Source organism: Macrotis lagotis, chromosome 5, assembly GCF_037893015.1.
Source record: "Macrotis lagotis isolate mMagLag1 chromosome 5, bilby.v1.9.chrom.fasta, whole genome shotgun sequence".
Taxonomy (NCBI): Eukaryota; Metazoa; Chordata; class Mammalia; order Peramelemorphia; family Peramelidae; genus Macrotis; species Macrotis lagotis.
In genome coordinates this window covers 186,451,612-186,474,964 of record NC_133662.1, presented here as the reverse complement: position 1 = coordinate 186,474,964, position 23,353 = coordinate 186,451,612, and the positions used below count along the sequence as shown (strand labels likewise).

The 23,353-nt window shown below is 36.7% G+C and overlaps 1 long non-coding RNA gene across 1 annotated transcript; it reads left to right on the top strand.

The window, feature by feature from the left end:
* Positions 1–16,634: 16,634 nt before the first annotated feature.
* On the top strand, positions 16,635–22,839 carry LOC141489989 (uncharacterized). Its single transcript, XR_012469043.1, has 4 exons — positions 16,635–16,772; positions 17,741–17,975; positions 20,326–20,453; positions 22,702–22,839. It is a non-coding gene; the product is annotated as an uncharacterized LOC141489989 (long non-coding RNA).
* Positions 22,840–23,353: the final 514 nt, after the last annotated feature.

Genomic DNA, 23,353 nt, shown 5'->3' with positions numbered 1-23,353 from the left:
AACTGGCAAGATTCTTCCCTGGCCCATACTCACAGCTAAATACAACTACTTCTCCATGGAACTGGCACCTTGGGTGGCAAGACTTGAGGCACATTGGGCTCTTCTCCATGTGCCTCCTGTCCCTGTCAATGGTAAAATGGAGCTGACCATAAATCATGCCCCATTTACTGAAACAAAACTCAGAAGGACTAATAGAAGGTGAACCAATGCAGACACATTCCCTAGGGGCTTCTATTGTATTTCCAAAATGCAATTTGTATTTTTCTCCATTCTCAAACCTCCTAAAATAAACTGTTTATAGCTGGATTCTCCCCAATCATAGTTTGTAATAATTATAGAACTCATTGACAATGAAACCCAAATGGGGAAGAGACTTTGAGACTTCATGGGACATCTAGACTTTACCTTAATTATAATTCCTCTTTATTCCTACAGGTCATTTTTGTATCTTAGTTTTCACTATGGGATTTGAACAATTGATTTCCAGTTCCAAAATTTTTTATCAAGTTAGAGAATGAGTTTGTGTGTGTCTGTGTGAGTGTAGGTGTATGAGAGGGAGATAAAGAGAAAGACAAAGAGACAGAGAGAGGGATGGATGGAGGGAGAGACAGAGAAAGAAACAGAACTTGCTTTACAATGGGTCAATAATAATTTATTAGTGCTTTAAGCCTTGAAATAACTTGACATTTCATTCATTTAATCTTAAGAACAAGCCTAAGAAGTTCAATGACTTGCCCAAGGTTTGACAGCTAAGAAGCATCTGAAACAGGATTTGAACTCTGGTATCCAAATCCAACACATTCTTTCCTATGCCACATTAAGGTAGGTATGAAAAGGCAGGTGAAGCACATTCAAGGGTAAGCAGTTTTTAGTGGGGGTAACACTACTATTAATTTCATATTCAAATAATCCCTGAGAGAATGCATTTTTCTCCTTTCTCTCAAATTTCAGGGCATCACCCTGGTGCTAGTCATATTGTCTTGTTTCTGTGTCAGTTGAGATGTTGATATTTTACCTCTTTTTTCCTCCTCTCTATACATCAGTGCTTCCATCTTCCCTGACTCTGTGTTTGTAATCTGCCTTTCTGGAGTCCTTCTACATTAATTTATATATGAAGGGAGGGGAGATTAAGTGGCCAAATCCTAGAGACCAGCTTCCTAGATGGGAACTCATCGGAATCATTAAGTGGAAAATCCCTCTCTGTGCTAAGATAAAACATTCCCATAGATACAACCCTGCCCCCAAACCATCTCATTTTGGTTATCACATGACAATCTCATTCCCTAACTAGACAGGAATGTCCAAAGTTTTGTATAAATTGTTGTTTGCTGAATATAACAATCCTAGGAAACAGGTGAATAAGATGTGGCTTTGGATCCCCTCTCCACTGTTTGCTAGCTGGATTGTCTTGGGCAGAGTCTGGGCTCTGATCTTCAGTCTCTTCCTCTCTAAAATGGAGATAGTAGTAACTGTAACATGAACCTTACAGGACTGTCATAAGGATAAAATGAGATCATATTTTGTAAAATGCTTTGTAAAACTTAAAACCTTACATAAATGTCAACTATACTTATACATAACAATGCAATAAACTGACAAAAAATGGAATATTTCCATGTTATTATTTTTTTTTACCACATGTAGAATTAATGTCAAAAAAAATATGTCAGAAAAACACTGACCTAAAACTTTGTCCATAACCTTCAAATAACTCAAATAACAGGAACTTTTTGCTTGTTCTCCACCCAAGCAGGCAGGAAAACACCCACCTCCTTTGGATGGATAGAGATAAAGGAAGAAAAGGAGAAAACATCTTAATCCCATTAATTTTCTTTGGAGTAGAAGCCAGGAAAAGGTATTGAGAAAAGCAAGATAGCTTACAAAGGATGGGAAAATGTGGTAACTTTTAAAATTCCTTTTTCTCAACAACACATGTTGGGGTTATAAGGGTTTAGAGAAATATGATTTTTAAATATCCCTGACTGACTCATTTTGTTATCTGGCATCTACAAAGTATGAAAACAGTCAATTGAAAACTTACCTCAATCAGTTGGTTGTTTGGTTGACACAAATCTACTTTTCTAGGGTGCTACTTTTCCATAAGTGAATTGGTCAGATATTTAGGGATACGGACAGAATAGTAAACCTTTTATACATTTTTATGTTAATAATTTCTCTTCTCATATGCTCTATGCTGCTTTTGGGTCACATAACAAGACCATCTTCTTTTTTGCTTAAACATTTCCCTGATAACCCTCCTTACTGTACAATTCCTTTATTATTCTTCATTTGCATTATGTTGCAGGTAGATCTACTTGCATTTGCCATATGCCTCTCCATTGTTTTTTGGGGGCAATGTCAACAAACAACAAACATGTTTGGATAATCCTCAGTTTCAGTCTTTCTGAGACTGTAGTGCTATATCACAATTACACACTATTGCCTGATGAACACTGATAATTAGAAAATAGATCTGTTTCAAGGAAAAGCTTGACATTATTAAAAAAAAACTTTAAAATTTCCCAAGGGCAATCTAGCTCACCATCTACTTCCTGCTAAATTCTAGGCTCAACTTGTCCATCCATCCTAGAGTTATATAAAAAAAAAGTCCTATATGTTGTCAATACAAGTATATGTCATGGTCTGGAAATAGATATTCTTTATTTGTTTTTTTCCTGTATTATAATTAGAACTTTAAAAAATTTGTGTCTCATGCAGGAAGTTGAAATTTGTGGACTTGATTCAATTTTTAAAATCTCATTTGCAACAAAAGTACTGAAGGTCCTCAATATTTATAAGGAATTTCTCTTCAACTTGTACTGTGTTGGATCTTCTCCACTGACAGTAGTGAGCACTTTAACAAACATTTCTTTCTCTTTTATGTCTCAATAATCTGAGGGCTGACAAAGTTATTTTTAATAGCTTTAAAGTAATCTTGTATTATTTTGAAAAGTATATTGGAGACATATTTTTGGAGGAGAGCCTATATGTTGACATTTTGTTCTACTGATTTGCTTTTAAAAATTAGTCACCAGGGTGCCTAGGTAGTACAGGATAGAGCACTGGCCCTGGAGTCAGGAGTTCAAATCCGGCCTCAGACACTTAATAATTACCTAGCTATGTGGCCTTGGGCAAGCCACTTAACCCCATTTGCCTTGCAAAACCCCCCCAAAAAACTAAAAATTAGTCACCAAACAACAAAGACTGTGAAATGTCATTTATGAAAATTGATCTGTTCTGTTCAATAGGATGTCCTCAATGTTTGTAAACTATTGATGTGATCTCATTGATGTGTGTAAAATATTCTAATTAAAAATCGTCCATAGATTGGAAAGTAAACATATTGTTCACTAGTAACAGAAGTTCCTTCATTTATTTGGGGTTTTTTTTGGCAATGGTATGGAAAATTTTTTCCCAACACCTTTGGTGTCTTTTTCTATTAAAATACTTTGAGAACTGATTCCTTCAATGCTGCAAAACTGTGTCACCAAGAACGCAGGCCTTCCCTGTATAGACAAGTTAGTTCAGTTGTTTTTCCCCATTTTTATTCTTTTTAATGTTATCTCCTCTATAAGCAAATCCAAATTGTGTTGTTAGAGTCAAAATGTGGGGACTCCATTGTCCATGATGGTGAAAATCTTTGTTACTAAAAAGAAAAACACTACAGCTTCCCCCCCACCCCATCTTTCATTTATTTGTTGTTTTCTTTATAGTTTCATCCTATTTTTTTTTAGTTTTTGCAAGGCAATGGGGTTAAGTGGCTTGCCCAGGTCATTATTAAGTGTCTGAGAATGGATTTGAACCCAGGTACTCCTGACTCCAGGGCCAGTGCTTTATCCACTGCACCACCTAGCCGCCCCACTAGTTTCATCCTTAAAAGATCTTGGAATGTGTTTGCTTTGTTGGTTTTCTTGTTAAACTTTTTTTAAACTAGTTTTTATATCTAATGCTTAACTTTGTTTTTTTAGGCAACATAGTTTATAGTCTTTCCCCATTCTTCTCTGGAAAATTTGATAAACAACTCTATATTATTAGCTTACTCTTTGACACCATGTCTTTGGACAAGGATCTCACATAGAAAATACCAGCATTTGAATTAATATTTATAAGTTCTTTGGAAAATACTGGAATAAGAATGAGGAGACCTGGATTCAAATCCTTCCTTAGTCTTATGACCTATGTGATCTTGAGCAAGTCACAAGTTTTCTAGGTTTTGTTCAATTGTTCAATCATATTCAATTCTTTGTGACACCTTTTGGGGTTTTCTTGGCAAGGTGTTTTAGATTGGTTTGCCATTTCCTTCTCCAGTTCATTTTATAGATCAGGAAACTGAGTAAACAGGGTTAAATAACTTGCCCAGGGTCACACAATTAGAAAGTGTCTTATTTGAACTCAGGAAAATGAGTCTTCCTGACTCCAGGTCCAACTCTCTATCAGTTGTGCCACCCAGCTGCCTCCTTCTCTAGGTTTTCTTGTGTATAAAATTTGGAGTCTGGATTAGAAGTCAAACCAGGCAGTTCTTTCAAATTCTAAATGTATGATCCAAGAAATTCTCAAGGCATGCTCCTAGTATATCCTGTTCCTTCCAGTCTCCCACCAGTCTGGCTCCTTTGGCCTGAAAGATCTGGGTATAAACTCTCCCAGACTAACATTGTTCCTCACTTCCCCCTTTAGAAAACATAAGCTTAGCGGAACACTCATATGATTTTAGCAGAGTAATACTTCTTAGGCTTAAAGATAAGCTCACCTAGCCCTGAGCACCAGAGCAATGAGAAGACACTGGGTAGAATCCTTAAGCAGGGGTGAGGTGAGATGGTAGAGATTTTTGCTTTTTACTGCTTTCTGGAGTTATTGTTTAAAATAAAATAAGAAGCCCTCCTCTCAATTTCTTACCCTTTTTATTCTGTTCTAATATTTATATAGTAACTTTAATCTTCCATTCCCATTGTTGTTCTTTATGGGATACATATATATATATGGACAGTGACATTCTATTTGGTTTATTTGATCTTGCAACTTTCTTATTATTCTTATATTTCTGCTTTTTTCTTTCTTTCTTCTTCTTCTTCTTCTTCTTCTTCTTCTTCTTCTTCTTCTTCTTCTTCTTTTTTATATTTTTTGCAAGGCAATGGGGTTAAGTGGCTTGCCCAAGGCCACACAGCTAGGTAATTATTAAGTGTCTGAGACCGGATTTGAACCCAGGTACTCCTGACTCCAGGGCCGGTGCTTTATCCACTACGCCACCTAGCTGCCCCCCTTATTATTCTTAAGAGATGGTCAGAAAGCACATTATCCAGAACTCTTTTGGGCAATACCAGCAAATTTTTTTGGGTGTTTAATCATTTTATCAGGACCTTTACTGCAAATAGGACCATTACCACCATTTTAAGCTATAGTTTTTGTTGACAGAGACTGATTAATGTCAATTACTTTCATATTTTATCTACCTTTCTCTTAAGGAACTCAAAGAACTAGAGACTCGGTAGAAGAGAAATTCTTTGGCACAGATATACCTATCTAAGCTGAAAGCCAACAATGTGCTTTTCATTAGCAAAAGAAAATGATAGGAATAGCATAGAACAATGGAAATGACATAAAACTCCAAACTCAATTACCAATTTGCTGTTATAATGGAAGAAAATTTTTACATCTCAAGTAGTTCTCTTTCTTCAATAGGTTCTACTGTGGTAGTATCTCCCAGTGATGGTATTTGATATGGGGTAAATGAAGAAGAGATCTGAACTTCTTGAAAAAAAGCACATAGGGGCAGCTAGGTGGCATAGTGGATAAAGCACCGGCCCTGGAGTCAGGAGTACCTGGGTTCAAATCCGGTCTCAGACACTTAATAATTACCTAGCTGTGTGGCCTTGGGCAAGCCACTTAACCCCATTTGCCTTGCAAAAATCTAAAAAAAAAAACCACATACACATACATTTTGAGTTCAGGAAGTCATGGTCTTTGTCCCTTTCCCTGGCTTGTTATCCTCCGTTCAGCTCCATAAAGTATTTTCCCTTGATGTTCTATATTTGGCTCTTTTCTCCCTTTGTACTTTCTCCCTAAGAAGAACAGGATTTGAAGCCAGAAGTGCTAGGTTTGAACCACATCTCTGTTATTTATGTCAGAATAACCTTTGGCAGTGACCTTTACCTTTCTGAGTCCTAATTCCCCACCTATAAACGCAGATTTTGAATTAATTAATTTCTAAGGTTCTTTCCAACTCTCAATCTATGACTATGATAATATAATTTATATGAATTCTGGACCATCACAAGTTGTCTTGACTTTTGTTTTGCTACTGGATTTCGATGACTCTGGAAGACAGAATGAAGCTAATGCCTGTCCAACTCTGCTTTACTTAAATCTAATTCATGAACAAGACAGAACATCTAGATATCATTGATACTCTTCAAAAAACAAAGGATACAGATAAGCTGTGGATTCAAGTTGAGAGAAGTCTGGAAGTTGCCTGAACTTCTCAATTTTCTTCAAAAACAATGTTAAATCAAGCCTCTAGAAGAATTCTGGAGTAACAGAATTCACAAAAATATGGAGTGAAGCAATTTTTCCAACCTATGATAACTTAGAAGGATTTCAGGAAAGCTCTATCTCACTTGGATAAAATAGGGGTGCAATCCAGTGCAGAAGGTATCCAGGCAAGTAATCAGGAGGCACTTAGCCACAGCTTAGATCAGCAACCTAGTCTCTTTGATTCAAGTTTAGCAGGTTAGTGAAACATCAGGCTAGCTATGAGACCTCCAGTTCCAGTGCAGCAGGTAAACTGATAGCCCCAGATGCCAGGGCATGACATGTGTAACTAGGTTGGCTCACCCTAGCACACCCAGCACAATGGGCAAGCCTCCAGTACCCGAGGCCCTGGAAAAGAAAGTCAGTGTCAAGGCCACTGACCCCAGTGCAAGAAACTTGGACCAGTAACCCCTGAACCTTAGGAATAGAGCTTACCTTTAAAAAATTAGCAAAAATGGCTAGTTGTGTGATCTTGGGCAAGTCACTTAACCCCATTGCCTTGTAAAAAAAAACAAAAACCAAAAAAGAGGCATGACTATAGATGCCAGGAAAACTCAAAACACAAACTCTGAAGAGGACAACAATGTTAAAATGCCTATATGTGTGATTCCTCAAAGATCTCTCAAGCCCAAAAAGTTTTCTTAGAAGAACTCAAAAAGGACTTTTAAAGAAATCAAGTAAGGAAAGTAGAAAAAAAATTGGGAAAATACATGAGTTATGCAAGAGAATTATGAAAAAAGAGTTAATGGGGTGGACTCAAGATGGTGGCTTGAGGGCAGGAATTCCCAGAAACTCTTTCCCCCCAAAATTCCAAAAACCATCAAATTATGACTCTAGGTAAAATCTAGAGGGACAGAACCCACAGAAAGACTGAGTGATACAATTTCCCAGTCCAAGACAACTTAGAAGATTTCTGGGACAGGTCTGTTCCACCAGGACCTGGAGTTGGAAAAAGCTCCAGAACAGCCAGAGCTGCACTGGACACCTGGGTCCATGGCAGAGGAGGTGGTTTAATCATTGGGAAGAGCCAGAAGGTGTGGTGAGATAACTCTGCAGCACCAGTGTGAGTGCACAGGGGAGCAGCCCTGTGGTGAGAAACTGCAGTGGGAGTTGGCAGATTCACCCAGAGTTCTCAGCCCATAGATGGTAAGAGGGTCAGGGGAGACTGCAGAAATCTTTCTGCTTTTCCTGGGGCAGCACTCAGTTGTTTGCCCCCCCCCCCCCCCCCCACAGATCAAGGTTGTAGTTTGGGCTTCCATACCACCAGAGCTGAGCAGGGACCATCCTCACAGCTCCAGGGCAGAGGGGAGGTTCTGAAATTTCTCATAAGACCTCACAGGAATTAGGATCCCTGTGGAATGTCCCCAAACCCCACCCCCCCAAAGCCTTGGAAGTATGATAAATCAGTCATACGCTGAGGAAATGAGTAAACAACAGAAAAAGAAGAACTGGATCATAGAAAATTCCTTTGGTCCCAGGGAGGACCAAAATACATATTCAGAAGATGACAAAATCAAAGCTTCTGTGTCCAAAACTTCAATAGAAAATGGGCTCAAGCTTTGGATGAGTTTCAAAAAAGACTTTGAAAAGCAATTAAGGGAGGCAGAGGAAAAATTGGGAGGAGAATGAGAGCAATGCAGATAAATCATGCAAACCAAGTCAGCAACTTGGTGATAGAAATACAAAAAATTACTGACGAAAATAATGTTAAAAAAAAGTTTAGGCCAAATGGAAAAAGCAACACAAAAGGCAAACGAGGAGAAGAATGCCTTAAAAAGTATAATTGTTTAGTTGGAAAAGGAGATAAAAAAAGCTCTCTGAAGAAAATAACTCCTTCAAATGCAGAATGGAACTAAAGGAAGTTGATGACTTTGTGAGAACTCAGGAAGAAATAAAACTATACCCCCCCCCCCCCCCCGCAACACAAATAGAAGAAAATGTGAAATATCTCATTGGAAAAACAACTGACCTTGAAAATAGATCCAGAAGAGATAATTCAAAAATTAGTGGGCTACCTGAAAGTCAAGACCAGGAAAAGAGCCTAGACTTCATTTTTCAGGAAATAAGACAGCAAAATTGCTCTGAGATCCTAGAAGCAGAGGGTAAAATAGAAATTGAGGGAATTCATGATCACCTCCTAAAAGATATCTCAAAAGCAAAACTTTCAGAAATATAGTCAAACTCTAAAACTCCCAAATCAAAGAGAAAATACTAAAAGCTGCCAGGGGAAAAAAGCAATTCAGCTACTGTGGCTCTATAGTCAGGATTACACAGGATCTGACAGCATCTACATTAAGGGCTAGTAGGGTTTGGAATATGATATTCTGGAAGGCAAAAGACCTTGGTTTATAACTGAAAATCAACTACCCAGCAAAACTGAATATCCTATTTCAGGGGAAAAAGATAGATTTTTCAGTGAAACAGGGGATTTTCAAACTTTCCTATCAAAACAACCAGAGCTGAACAGAAAGTCTGATCTCCAAGTACAGGACTCTGGTGAACCATAGAGGGGGTGGATAAGGACTAATTATGAGGAATTTAATGATGTTGAATTGCTTGTATTCCTGCATGGGAAGGAGATACTGATAACTCATATGAACTTTCTCATTCATAAGAACAGTTAGAAGGAGCATACATAGACAAGGCACAGGAAGGCATTGAATATGATGGTATAATACAGTAAAAAAGACAGAGTCAATGGGTGATAAAGGAAAGTATTGGGAGGAAGGGAAAGGAGAGGAAGAAGGGGCTAAGATATTTCACATAGGAGTCAAGAGGAAGCTTTTACATTGGAATAAAATGTGAGAAGGTGAGGGGGAATGAGTGAGCCTTCATTCTTATCAGAAATGGCTCAGAGAGGAAATAATGTACACACTTAGTAGGGTATAAATATTTATATTACCAAAGAGAAAAATGAGACAAAAATGGATGGGATAAGGGGAAATGGGGTGGGGTGGGAAGGAGGGAATAGGTGATAGAGGAGAGGGAAGATTGTGGGAGAGGGTACTCAGATACTACACATTTCTGAGCAGGGACAGGGTGAAAGGAGAGAGATAATAGAAAAAATGAAAGTGGGAAGGAATAGGGTGGAGGGAAATACAGCTATTAATAGCAACTGTGGGGAAAATGTTGAAGCAACTTATTTGGTGGACTTATGATAAAGAAGGCAACCCATCCCAGAGACAGAGCCATTGGAAACTGAACACAGACTGAAGGTTTCACATATTTTTTTGGTGGGGGGGAGGAGGGTTTATGATTACTCTCACCACAAGATTATTGTAATAATATAAAATAAAGTTAGTTAATTAAATTAAAAAAAGAAAAAAGAGTTAACAACTTGAAAAGGAAGCACAAATATTGATAGAAGAAAACAACTCCTTAAAAATAGAATTGGTCACATTGGAAAAAAATCATTGAAGAAAATAATTCCTTTACAAGGAGAATTAGTCAAATGGAAAAGGAAGAGCAAAAACTGAATGAAGAAAAATAATTCCTTAAAAATTAGAATTGGGCAAGTAGGACTAATGACTGTGTGAGACATTAAGAATCAGTCAAACAAATTCAAAAGAATGAAAAATATAAGAAAACACAAGAAAAAAAATTGAAATACCAATTGTCCTGGAAAATAGATCCTAGACAGATAATTTGAGAATTATTTGACTACCTGAAAACCATGATCAAAAAAAGCCTTCAAGAAATTGTCAAGGAAACCTGCCCTGATATCCTAGTGCCATAAGGTAAAATAATGATCAAAAGAATTCACCAATCACCTCCTGAAAGAAATCTCAAAATGAAAACTCTAAGGAAGATTATAGTCAAATTCCAGAACTATCAGATCAAGGAGAAAATACTGCAAGTAGCCAGAAATAAACAATTCAGATATCAAGGGGCCATAATCAGGATTACATAGATTTTAACTGTTTCTACATTGAAGGATCAGAGGACTTGGTTTATGATATTCTGGAAGGCAAAGAAGCCTTGCAATTGGAGCACAATCAAGAATCAACTACTCAGTAAAATTGAGAATAATCTTTTAAAGAAATAGAAGGATATTCAATGAAATAGAGGACTTCCAAACTTACCTGATAAAAATACCAGAGCTGAATAGAAAATTTGATCTTAAAATACAAAGTGCAAGAGAAGCATAAAAAGGTAAAAAGGAAAAAATAAAACAAAATGAAATGTGGTATGCAATAAGGATAAACTATTTACATCCATACATAAGGAAATGCTACTTGTAACTCTTAAGAATTGTATCTATATTAGAACAGTTAGGAGTATAATTAGACAGAGGAGAAATTATATATATATATATATATATATATATATATATATTAGAGAGAGAGAGAGAGAGAGAGACTTTGATATGATTAAGGTGCAAAAAAAGCTTTGAACTGGGAGCAAGGGGAAACAGAATAGGAATAATTATATTATAAGAAGAGGCATAAAAGATTTATCACAATAGAGGGAAAAAAAGAGGAAGGTAACCATTGTTTGTACCCTACTATCATCCAATTTAGCTCAAAGAGGGAATAACATATAAACTTAGTTGGGTAAGGAAATATATTTTATCCTATAAGAGTGTAGGAGGGGAAAAGGAAAAGGAAAGTGGGGGACTGATAAGAGGGAGATTAGGTTGAGGGAGGTAGTAGTCAGAAGCAAAATGCTGATAAGGAGAGAGAAAAGTATAAATAGGGAAAATAAAATGGAGACAAATACATAGTAATCATAACTGTGAATGTGAATGGGATAAATTCTCCCATAAAATTGAGGCAGATAGCGGAATGAATTAAAAAGAAGAATCCTATAAGATGCTGTTTATAAGAAGCATATTACTAGCACAGAATATATTATGCTTCAGTTGAAAAAAAAGCAGATATAGCAATCCTGTTCTCAGACAAAGCAAAAGCAATGATAATCTAATTAAAAGATACAAGGAAGGAAACTTCATCTTGCTAACGGGTACCATAAACAATGGAGAATTAGCAATAATAAGCATATATGCCATTCAACTTCCTGGAAGAGATGGTAAGTGAATTACAAGAAAAAATAGCCAGCAAAAGTATACTACTGGGGGACTTATCCTTCCCTCTCAGACTTAGATTAATCTAACCACAAAATATAAATATAAAAAGGAATTAAAGAGATGAAGAGATTTTTAGAAAACTTAAATATGATAGACCATATATTAAGATATTAAAAACTCAACAATCAGGTACAATAAGAGAATTCACTAAAAAAGCAACATGAAATAATTAACAACTTGAGCAAAGATCCAGGATATAAATTATACTCACATAAATAATCAGTATTTCTAAATATTATCAACAAAGCTCAGCAGAAAGAGATAGAGAAATTTCATTTATAATAACTATCAAAACTATAAAATATTTAAGAGTCTACTTTCCAAATTAAATCCAGGAACCTGATGAACACAATTCCAAAACACTTTTCATACAAATAAGGTGATATCTAAACAGTTGAGAAAATATCAATTGCTCATAGGAAGGCCAAGTTAATATAACAAAAATGACAATTCTACCTAAATTAATTTAATTAATCATTGTATGCCAATCAAACTATCAAAAAATTTTAAAAGAGCTAGAAAAAATAATGAGATTCATTTGGAAGAATATCAAGAGAATTAGTAAAAGAATGCAAAACAACATTAAAAACTATTTGGTACTGGCTTAGAAATAGAATGGAATAGAAAAGGTGCAAAAGAATCAGTAGTAAATGACTTTTAATCTACTGTTTGATAAACCAAAGACTTCTGGGATAATAACTTAATATTTGACAAAAGCTTCTGGGAAAACTGGAAAATAGTATAGTAAAAATTAGGCATAGACCAACATCTCACACACTATACTAAGATAAAATCAAAATTGGTACATGATTTAGACATAAAGGGTGATATGATACACCAATTAGGAGATCAAGGAATAGTTTACATGGAATATCTACAAGAAGGGAAGGATTTATGACCAACCAAAGAAGGGATAGGGAACATTATGAAATGCAAAATGGATAATTTTGATTACATTAAATTAAAAAGGTTTTTGCACGAGCAAAACTAACTCAACCAAGATTAGAAAGAAAGCAGAAAGATGGAAAACAATATTTACTCTAAGTGTTTCTGATAAAGGCCTAATTTCTCAAATACATAGAAAACAGAGTCAAATTTAATGGCTACAAGTCATTCCCCAATTGATAAATGATTAAAAGATATGAACAGGCAGCTTTCAGATGAAGACATTAAAGATAACTATAGTCATTTGAAAAATGTTCTAAATCACTATTAGAGAAAAACAAACTTACACCTATCAGATTGACTAATATGATAGAAAAGGGAAATTATAAATGTTGTAAGGGATGTAGGAAAACTGGTACAATAATGCACTGTTGATATAGTTGTAAACTGATCCAACCATTCTGGAGAGTAATTTGGAACTATCCCCAAACGGTTAAAACCAGTGTATACCCTTTGATCCAAAATATCACTTCTATGGTATTTTTCTAGGTCTATATTCCAAATAGATTATAAAAAAGGGAAAGGACCCATATGTACAAAAATATTTAAAGTAAAGTGACAAAGAATTGGAAACTGAGGGGATGTTCATCAACTGGGGAATGGTTGAAATAAGTTGTGATAGATGAATGTAATGGAATACTGTTGTGATAAAAGAAACTGAGCAGGTGGATTTCAGAAAAATCTGGAAAGATTTACATGAATTGATGCTGAGTGAAGTGACCATAACCAGGAGACTATTTTATACAATAACAGATACATTGTGTGATGTGTGATGATCAACTATGATAGACTTGGCTCTGCTTAGCAATGTAATTATAAAAGATCATCTATAAGACTTTGTTTTTGTTCTTGCAAAGCAATGCAGTTAAGTGACTTACCCAAGGGTCACACAGATAGGAAATTATTAAGTGTCTAAGACTGGATTTGAACTCAGGTCCTCCTGACTCCAGGGTGCTCTATACACTGTGCCTCCTAGCTACCCCATGATTTATAAGACTTTGATGAAAAATACCATCCATATTCAGAGAAAGAACTATGGAGTCTGACTGCAGATCAAAGCATACTATTTTCATTTGGGGGGAGGGTTGTGGCTTTTGTTCTGTTTCTTCCTTCATAATATGATGAATGTGGAAATTGGATTTGAGTGAGGGGGTGCTAAGCTAAGTCACCAGCCTCACTTTCTCCTTCAGAGTCATCTGGGGCCAGTGACCAGATGTGAATCAGGATGACTGGAGATAACCCTGGATGTGAGGGAGTCAGGGTTAAGTGGTAAGTGTCTGAGACCAGATTCAAACTTCTGTCCTCCTGACTCCAAGGTCAGTGCTCTATCCACTGGCATGTTGACAGCAGAAGAGTGGGAGTTCGAATCCAACCTCAGGCACTTGACTGTTACTAGTTGTGTGATCTTGGACACTTAACCCTGATTGCCTTGCATACAGGCCCATCTCCAGTCATCCTGATTCACATCCAGCCTGGATCCAGATGGCTCTGGAGGAAAAAGTCTCACTCAAAACTAATTCATGATGTCATCATCTTCTTGGAGAATGAAGGACAAACAATACCAATGTGAAATATGTTTGTCTGATTACACATATACAATTAAAATCAGATTGTTTGCTGCCTTGGGAAGGGGAAGTGGAGAGAGGAGGTGGAAAAAAGATTTGTAACTCAAAATCTTATAAAAATAAACTTTAAATCTTAGAAAAACAAATATCTGAAAACAAAAAAATCCCAAAACAAAACAAATAAAAAAAACCAAAGGTCAAATAACATATTGAGAAAACAGCATACATATTACTATAGTTATTTTAAAATTGCAAAATGTTTGACATAAAATATTCATTTGAGCCCCCAATATTCCTGTGAAGTAGCTAATACTATAATAATAGGTAACATGTTTATAGTGTTTGCTATGTGCGAAGCATTATATTACATAAATCATCATTTTATAGAAGGTAACAAAGACTTAGAATGATTAAGTTAATTGACTAAAAGTGAGAAGTGAAAATGGAAGCCAAATTTACAGGATTCTAAGTCCAGTCCACAATCTACTGTGCCATGCTGCTCCTCTGTTTCATCTATCACCTCTGTGCAACTGACTTTCAAATCTATTTTATTTTCTACTTTTATTTTCTATTTATAGGATATATCCACTTGACTTTCCAATCAGTGACTCATATTTAGCTTGTCCTACATTGAACTTATTATATTTATTTATAAATCTTTTCCTCTTTCTTTGATATTTCCATAAATTCTTAGTCATTTCCCATGTTTGAAAATTTGTATTATCCTTTATGTATATGATCACTCACTCTTGCTTCTGGGTTGTGTTTTCTTCTCAAGCTGATTTGATCAGTGCTCCTTAAACAAATATTCTTGTTCATCCCCCTTCAACAACTAAACTGAAAAAGGAATATTAGTATCTTTTCAAGGGTTATATTTGTGCTTTATGGGTCTAATAGACTTGTAGGCTCCATGAAGTCAGAGTCTGTCTTACCTTCACCTTGTATTTTCCCCAATACTGTGCCTACAATGAATACTCATTCATATTGAAAGAATGAATGGATGAATAACCTGATTCAATAAGTATTTTTCATGATAGGAAGGAGTTGAAGTTCAAATTTATGGGAAATTATTACAAAGTAAATAAATTGTAAGCAAACAATTAATCAGCAAACAGTTATTCAGGCCTACTATGGAGGCAGTCAATGAAAATACATAGACAAATTTTTTTGCTGAACCAAACTATGAAATTCTCTCTGAGCAAGGTTGCATATTGCTTCTATGGTGGCACAAACACCTCCATTTCCCTGACATGAATGTCCTTCCCCCTCTCCCCACTACACCCAAGTTCACTGTCCAAGACCACTGCCTAGAGCCAAGTGTAAGCACCCATTCACTGCAGACTGACAGCAAAGGCCAAATTGTATTTTACAAACCCTAGCTGAATTAAATGTAAGCTAATTCAATTTATTTATGCATTGTTCTTTAATTCACTGCAGGGCTTCTCCAAATGCTTGGCAAAGGGACAGTCTTAAGGTTATAACACAAAGAAATGAAAACAAGCCAACCCATGGTCTAGAGGGAAAACAGACCAGATGTTCTCTAGCACTTAGAGTTAATGGGGTATTGCCTTAATAGCTTATTAAACGCACCCCCTGCATGTCTTTGCATTAGAAGATACTCAGTATGCTATTTTTCCCTAAGAAGCCTGTCACTGCTTTGTGTCTTAACGAGGCAAGGTTGCCCAGGTGCCAGGATGCCCCTGCTGCTGATCAGACAGCAACTACTTCTGGGGAAACTTCTGAAAGAAATCTATGGCTACTTCTGAACAATGATAAAAAGAGGATTTTGCTTGGGAAGTCCCTCATCTGACTCACATAAAAACTCAGGGATGTACAGAAATCAGCTAGATAATCACTAGAAAGATTTTTTTAAAAGAAACTCAAATATTTTCTACTATGAATACAAGGGTTACTAATAAAGAAAACAAAGATGAAGCTTTCTGGCAGCTACTCCCCCTGGACAAGTGCAAATGCAATTCACCTCCAGAGAAAGAACAGAAGGAGCTGCCAATAAAGGGAGGAGGAAGTGGAAGCAGTGTCAGATTCTAAGACCATCCCTGAACTCAGTTGCTGGCTCCATCAAAGATTGGAAGTTGGGCTCTAGGGCTAAGTGGGTGGGATTGTATGGAAATCAAATAGCCAAAAATTCTCTAAACCATGTTCTATATAACCAGCCTCAGTCTCTCCTTGAGCTTCAGGACCAAATCACTAACTGCCTATTAGATGTTTCAAAATAGATACTGTGGAGATTTCTCAAACTCACCATATTCAAAACTGAATTCATTACCTCCCCCCCTCAAACCTATCCCTCTTCTAAATGTCCCTATTTCTACCAAAGGCACAACCATTTTCCTATAGTCATTGGAGTTATTGATTCCCTCCTCCCACTCCCCAGATACAAGGAAGGGCCAGATCTTGCCATTTCTAACTCTACAATATCTTTTACATCCAACCTTTTCTCTTTCCATTTCCAGATACTATCTTAATTCAATCCTTTATCTCTTTTCAGATTGACTGCTGCTAAAAGCTTCTTAATTCATTTCTCTACTGCAAACCATCTACTGCACAGCTGCTAAAGTCATTTTCCTAGTCCAGTGTGCAACATAATCCAACACAGAGCAGTTAGATGGAGCAGTGGATGGAGGAGCCAGGTATCAGGAAGACCTGAGATCAACATTTTACAGATGAGGAAGCTGAAGTCAAAAGGGTTATATGATTTGCTCAGATCACCCAGTTAGTGAGTGTCTGAGGTTGGATTTCAATTTATGAGAATGAGTCTTCCTAGTTACAAACTCAGTATTCTCTCTATGCTCTGCCTGCTAAAGTTGCCTGCTAAAAGTAGAAAAGATAAATTAGGGATGATCCACATCTTCTCCCAAAGCTTTAATTGAACAGGAAAAACCTCTTTTTTGCCTGTCTTTATCTAGAAAGAGTACTAAACTGGCTTCTAAAGATATGAAAACATATATGAAAATATATGTTAGTTTTACCACTTGCTTCAGAAATTTCTAATTCTCAAGGCCTCAGTTTCCTAATCTGCAAAATGAGAAGGATGGTAAAGGAAACATACTGACCTTAGAATATGGAGCCTCAGAGGACCTGAGTTCAAATTCCATCTATGCTCCAAATTAGTACTTATTACAGCTTTTCATCCATTAATTCATCCTGAGTAGAACTAGGATGAGGACACTGGTCTAGATGATTTTTTAGGTCCCTTCTGGATCTAAGTCCTATAAACTCTTGCCTGCCTGCACATTCACAGCCACTCTACCATTTTCAGATTTGATTATTTCCTCTGACTGCCTTCACTTTTTCTGCTTCACCAAGGGGTCTGACTTAGGGAAAATCTAGAACCTTGTAGCAGGAGCATATGGCCAGTAAGAATTCACACTGCTTTTGTTTCTCAGCATCTTATCCTGCAGGCCTACATTTTCCTTGTAGCAGGACAATTTTTATAAGGAGATAGTTTGAAATGAAAGTGACAAAGAATTGTCAACCCATGTGTGACTTGATTGCCCGAGGCTAGCAGCAATAATAACAAAGGCTGACATTTATATAAATGCTTTAATTTTTCAAAGTGCTTTATGAATGAAACTCTATGTTTTGGATCTGTCCACAGAAGCTTGTGCATAGGGGGAGAAGCCAAGGAACTTCCTGCTGACTTTGCATTCCCCAACTTCTGGGGAACCTTTGGACTTGATCCAGTGGGACAGACTATTCAAATTGCTGCTAATCCAAATTCTGAAAGGAATGAAGAGAGGCAAGAAGAAGACCAATGCAAGCAAGTAGTGGGAAGAAGATGCCAGATTGGAGTCATCATTAGCTTCCAGAGTTAAAAGTATTGATTTCCAAAGGTTAATGATGCTTCTTAGATCTGAGTCTAGCCTTAAAAACTGGTGATAGCTATGCCACTGATCAATCGATGGTCAGAAAGGTTAGTTAACTCTCTGTAGGAATGGCCCCCATTGTGGGGTTAAAAATTGTTCAACCTACAATAAAACACTTTATTAAAACCCCTTTCTAATGAAGTAGACTTCAGGTCTTCTTCATGATCTGAGATGCCCTTTTCCTCTAGAGTCTTAGTTTTATAATGCTTGATACACACACAAAATATAGTTAAAGTCAACTAGAAATACAGAATCTCATTGGTTGATAGATCTTGCCCTTGACCCCTCAGGAAGGTCTATATAGAATACAGCAAATGAGCTAATGAGCAGACTTTGACAGACCTATTTTGACTTTTCAGGAGGTCCTGAAGAGCACATTCATGGACTGGTAGAAAGACCAGCAACCAGAGCTACTTGTTGGCCAAGTGCTCATGTTCATCTCCCCAAGTTGGCAATAGAAGGATGATAAGATCTGGAGGGAAAACCAAAATAACTGGGGGACTTTCCACGTCATTGAGTTACCTACTCCAAAAAAAGCTCCTCTAGTTACCTTCTCATCATTAAGCAAGTGAACCTATAATGCACAGTTCATAAGAGCAGTTAGATGGTGCAGTGGGTAGAGCACTGGCCTTGGAAGCAGAAAGATTGGAGTTTGAAGCCAGCCTCAGACTTTTGACACTAACTAGCATGTGACCCTGGACAAATCACTTATTCCTGATTGCCTCACATCCAGGGGTATTTCCAGTCATTCTGACCCAAGGCTAGCCCCTGGATCAAGATGGATCTGGAAGAGAAAGTGAGGCTGGTGACTTAGCACAGAACCCCTCTTTCAAGTCCAGTAGCTAGGAATTCATCATTGAAACAGTGGCAGAAAAAAAATAGAGTTCATAGATGGGAAGGAAAGGTGTCCAAGTCTGCAGTCCCTGAGATTGGTCGGTGGTCCTTTAGCACTAGGTTGGTGAAACTTGAAATGAAAACACATGGAGGGGTTAATTTAAGACACCTGAATCTAAGGTAAAAAGATTGATCACATTCCAGTTTAAACCCTCATGTTGAGGCAAAATCCTTTAAGAAAAGACTGGCTAAATTTTATTGACAGGAGAGCCTGGAGGCAGTCAGTCCTGCTTTTGTCAATCAGGAGATGGGTATAAATCCACTTTTCAATACCTGTGACACCTGAGGCTTCCCAGATGGTATAAATAAAAAAATCTTATTAAAACCATAAACACTATCCCAGAGGAAGTGGTAGAAAGTCTGAAAATGACAAAATGCCTATATATCAACATACAGTTTCATTAGGCTATGGATAAAGCATGGAGTGCTAATTATTGGTGTAGACAAGTTTATTGGTTGTTTGAAATATCCTCTTGGACAGATTAGTAGTTTTTGAGTTGTGCTGAGGGGTTTGGATGCAAATAAGGGCAAAGGGGGAATGGATGGGTAGGAGCACCAAGGAATGCTGGGGCACCCCACCAGAAGCTTCCAAAAGGACTTGATTCAGGAGAGGGGAAAGGCTAAACAGATACTTTGAGGAAGAAGCCAAAACAACTGCTTCCACAGGGTGAGCCAGAGAAAAAACATCCTTAAAAACATAAATTCCAACAAGAGGCCAACAGGACCCTTCTATAACTGGTTATTTATTATGGACTTTAAATTAAGCAGAAAGAACAGGAACTTTTCCCAAAATCAGAACTCTGGGTTCTAAATAGTAGAATGGAAATAGACATTTAAACAAACAAACAAACAATTCCTCTTTCTACTCCACCCCTTCTCTTCTACAAATCAGACCACATCCTTTTCTCAAATGGATAAAAAGCTTTTCTGAACTGGAGAATGGCACCTGCTTCTTATTTATTCTGCTAGATACACATAGTGAAGCATAAAAATGAGTGATTACTGTCTTACGGACATACAAAATAATGGAAGATCATTAGCTGATTTTAAATAATGATAATTTTATAGTGACTTAATTTTATGTAATGACTTATTTCATATAGTGTCTTAAGCTAATTTTATATAGGCACTTAAGATTTGCAAAGCACTTTGTGTCTGTGTGTCTGTGTGTGTGTGTATGTGTGTGTGTGTGTGTGTGTATGTGTGTGTGTGTAAGCATACATATATAATCTCATTTGATCCTTGATGAGTTTGACAGATTTAGTGATTTGCACAGGTTCAAAGAACTAAATGACTGAAGCTGGTTTTGAATTCAGTCTTCCTGACTTCCCTGACTTTATCCATTATACCACCTAGTTACTTTAGCTTTTATTTTTACATTATCTAAATTTCTCCCTTCATCCCAACCCATTATCTTTTTCAGGGAGCTATCACATCTAACAAAGAATATTTTTAAAGGTAAAAAAATGAAGTACAGAAAAAAAAGCAAAACCAGTAAAATCTGAAAATACATGAAATGTTCCAAATCTTAGACCTCATATCTCTGCAAAGGTAAGGAATTGAGGTACCTTCTCTTATCTATTCTTTTGATGATAATAGCTAGCACTTATATAGGGGTAGTTAGGTGGTATAGTGGTTAGAGTCTATCCCATCTAGATCTATCCCATCTGTTCAAATCTGACCTCAGATAGTTACTAAATGTGTGACTCAGGGCAAATCACTTAATCCTGTTTGCCTCAGTTTCCTCAATTCTAAATTGATCTAGAGAAGGAAATGGCAAACTACTTCAGTATCTTTGCCAAAAATCCCCAAATGGGGTCACCAACTATTGTTAGATATGACTGAACTACAAAAACTACTTATATAGAACTTTAACATTGGCAAAATATCTCATTTAATTGCAAAGTCTCATTTAATACTAAATACAACCCTCTGAAATAATATCATGGGAAATATAAATAAGAAAACCAAAGTTGAGAGGTTAAAATGCTTTGCTCAGGCAAGAAGTTTCTGGGGCATTTGAAACCAAATCTTCTGATATTCAAGTTTAGGACTCTGTCTTGTCTTTAATACCTACGTGCCTTTTTTTTTTTTTTGTAAGGCAAATGGGGTTAAGTGGCTTGCCCAAGGCCACACGGCTAGGTAATTATTAAGTGTTTGAGACCTTTAAACCCAGGTACTCCTGACTCCTGGGCCAGTGCTTTATCCACTACACCACCTAGCTGCCCCTCCTACTTGCCTTTAAAAAAATAATTAAAGTTCATCATGTTTTGGGCTTCTACATGAGATACCTGCTACATGAGGTAGTGGATGCAGTTTTTCTTATTGACATTTTATTTTCCCAATAATAAAATTGTGAAAGTTTTTCAACATTCACATACACACACATATGTAACATAATTTGCTTCTACCTTCCCTCCCCTCCCCCTCCCCTCAGCAGGCAAATAGTCTAGTGAACATTGTACATGTACATTTGTGTTTAACATTTACATTTTAGTCATTTTCTGTATGACTAGTTAGGATTAAGGGAAAAGAAAGAAAATCACGGGATAGGGATGAAAAACATTAGAGAGAGATTTTTAAAAAATGAAAATAGTATGCATTCAGATCCTGTAGTTTTCCCTCTTTTTCTGGATGTGGATAGCACTGTCCATAACAGGTCTCCCAGGGTTGTCCTAGCTCTCCGAATTGCTGAGAGGAACTGCATCCATCAAAACTGATCAACTCACAAGACTATTGTTAATGTGCACAATGCTCCCTTGGTTTTGCTCCCTTCACTCAGCATCAGTTCTGTGATTCTCTCTATGCTTCTCTAGAATCTGACCATTCATAGTTTCTTATAGAATAATAATACTCTGTAATATTCATATACATAACTTGTTTAGTCATTCCCCAAATGATGGGCATCCCCTCAATTTCCAATTCTTTGCCACTACAAAAAGAACTGCTATGAATATTTTGAAACATGTGCATCTTTTATGATTTCTTCTGGATATAGGCCTAGTATTGGTATTGCTGGGTCAAAGGTTTTGATCAGTTTTATTGCTCTTTGGGCATATTCCATATTGCTCTACAGAATGGTTGGATTAGTTCACAGCACCAATAGTGCTTAATGCACAATTTTTAATGCACATAATTAATGCACATTAATTGTCCCAATCCTTCCACAACCTCTCAAACATTGATTGTTTTCCCTTTTTGTTATTTTAGCTAATATGATAGGTGTGAGGTGATACCTCATAGTTGTTTTGATTTGCATTTCTCTAATCAGTAATGATTCAGAACATTTTTCATAATATATAGCTTCAATTTCTTCATTTGAAAACTGCCTGTTCATATCTTTTGACCATTTATCAGTTGGGGAAGATGATGCAATTTTATAGAAGTAGAATCTAAAAAAAGGAGATGACTTGTCCAAGCTCACACAACAAGTTTTAGAGGCAAGATTTAAGCACAACATCTTCTGATCCCAAGTCTAGAACTTTTCCCACTAATATGATCCAGTCTCTTTATCTCTGATTGCACAATGATAGCCTTAGGAACAGCAATGAATTGAATGTGGGGCAGGTGATATAAATCAAATCTAAAGCTGGACTTGCAAGACCTAAATTCCATCAATCCTGGAACAGTTGGTTCCTGAGCTTGGGGGATGGGATTTGGTTAGCAGGTGACATCATTAATTATTTTGATTCAGTTTAGATTTTGGAAGTCTCTGAATAGAATCAACAAATTCAATTTATTTGGAGGACTGACCTTTTTTTTTTTTGTTTAACTCCTTTTTTAAATCTTACTTTTTCAGCCTACAATTCAAATCTCAGAGGTGAATTTCCCTTGTCTCTGCAAAACTTATCCAACCAGGCCATTCCTTGAATGGAATATGTTCTAATTTTCAATGAAGATTTGAACCCAAAAAATCCAATTTGATGATCCTGGACAATGGAGGTGAGAGAGACTGAAGAAGGAGCAAGAATATTCCTTAGAGGGAGGGATGGCATTTTGGTCACATCAGATAGTTGAAAATCTAAAGAATATGTTAAGCAGAATCATGAATCAAATAGGATTCTAAGACTCTTTTCCTTTCAATCATTTCTTTCTTCCACTATTCCTTTACACAACCCATATTTGTCTCTAAACTGGAACAAATTCTTTGTCTGGAGTCCTTCCCTGCATCCATACTTCTTCATCCCTAACCTGTATACTAGTATAATTTATGTATGTGTATATACCTACCACTCAGTGATAGATTTGTGGTCAGAGAATTCCAAATTCAAATCCCAGGTCTGCTATTTAATGACTATGTATGAGACCTTAGGTCTCATTTAGCCTTTTGGGGCCTCAATTTCCTTTCTAAATGAGGAAATTGGATGATATAACTCTAATGTTCCTTCCAGTTTGAACTATATTATCTTGTTATGGAGAAGCCCTGGTCCCAATAGATAAACATTTGCCCA